The 1,517-nt window shown below is 50.6% G+C and overlaps 1 protein-coding gene and 1 long non-coding RNA gene across 2 annotated transcripts in view; both read right to left on the reverse strand.

The window, feature by feature from the left end:
• LOC117958237 overlaps positions 1 to 1,517 on the reverse strand; it is an 859,617-nt gene that overhangs the window by 240,144 nt on the left and 617,956 nt on the right. The gene's annotated exons all lie outside the window — the stretch shown is intronic.
• Positions 1 to 1,517, reverse strand: part of LOC117958305 — an 8,175-nt gene that overhangs the window by 2,666 nt on the left and 3,992 nt on the right. Inside the window, exon 2 of the long non-coding RNA XR_004659678.1 lies at positions 217 to 219. This is a non-coding gene — a long non-coding RNA (uncharacterized LOC117958305). The remainder of the gene's footprint in view (positions 1 to 216; positions 220 to 1,517) is intronic.

Consider the following 1,517-nt stretch of genomic DNA (forward strand, 5'->3'; position numbering starts at 1 on the left):
CAAAGCGGTGGACCGATATAACTTTCTCTAGCCATGCTGCTAACAGGACTACAATATGAATGATAGTTTTATGATTCCTAAACTTCTGTATGTGTTTCCTAACTCAGGCCTATTCTCTCTTCTCAACAGAAACAAGAAGTTCTTCAGCTGAAGGACAAGAATAAGAGGCCCCTGCAGAGTTTGAGCTCTTGTTGTATCATACCTGACAGGGTCCACTCTCTGTTGTGGACCAGCATGCAGATTCAATCTTCCCAGGGGCTGTTGGATCCCCTCCACTAGAAGAGGAAGAAGTCATATTTTATTAATCCAAGGAGGATGCATTACATTGTTCCCTTTGTTACAAGCCACTCCCTGATGTTAATGGATAGCCAGCTTTGAACTCAGGCTAATTAATTAGCTAGTAAGGTTCTGGTAGAAAGAAAGTACAGGAAACAGAGTCTAGTCCACCCGTCGTTGTACTTTGAGAAAAAAGATTAACCAAAGTCAAATTTCTTGTTTTTTCGGGCAAACCGGATTCTCCGTCCATCTTCCTCTGCTTATCCAGTTATCGGGTTGAGGGGGGAGCAGCTCAAGCAGATTACATTAACCAGCTCCAACTGGGGGATGCTGATTATATCTCCAACCAGGCCAGGATGGAGATATAATCCCTCTACCTAATCCCGGGTCTACCCCGAGGCCCCCTCCCAGCTGGACGTCCCTCCACCTAGTCCTGGGTCTTCCCCGGGGCCCCCTCCCAGCTGGACGTCCCTCCACCTAGTCCTGGGTCTTCCCCGAGGCCCCCTCCCAGCTGGACGTCCCTCCACCTAGTCCTGGGTCTTCCCCAAGGACTGCTCACAGCTGGACGTCCCTCCACCTAGTCCTGGGTCTTCCCCGAGGCCTCCTCCCAGCTGGACGTGCCTGGAACAACTCCCTAGGGAGGGCCCTAGGAGGCATCCTTACCAGATGCCTGAACCACCTCAACTGGCTCCTTTTGTCGCAAAAGAGCAGCGGCTCTTCTCCGAGCTCCTCACGGATGCCAGCCACCCCAGAAAACCCATTAGAAACGAGTCCGACTCACTGCCGAGAACCCGGACACAGCTCCTGCTTTGGTCATACAGAGATTGAATGGCGCTGAGAAGAGACCCCCTCACCCCATACTCCTGGTCATATCTCGGCCATACACCTTCTCCAGATGCCCAAAACACATGTAGACTGGTTGGGCATACTCCCTCCTTCCAGGATCCTTCCAAGAGTGAATATCTGATCTCTTCCACGACCAGGATTGAATCCGCATTGTTCCTCTCCACCATCCTGGTCTGACAATCCCCAGGCACCGTCCCAGACCTTCACGCAATGTTGTTGAGGGAAATTGGTCTTGGGCATCAGTACTACATTATAGGGATGTAACGATATTGACGTTATCGCGCTATCGAGGTGGTAAACGTGTCCCGATATCGTCATGGTTGGGTTACAATAATAAAAGGACAGGTGTCCGTCAAAAAGCAAGAGGAATAAACAGTCCCGCGGAACAAATCATT

This window comes from Etheostoma cragini, chromosome 15, assembly GCF_013103735.1.
Source record: "Etheostoma cragini isolate CJK2018 chromosome 15, CSU_Ecrag_1.0, whole genome shotgun sequence".
Classification (NCBI taxonomy): domain Eukaryota; kingdom Metazoa; phylum Chordata; class Actinopteri; order Perciformes; family Percidae; genus Etheostoma; species Etheostoma cragini.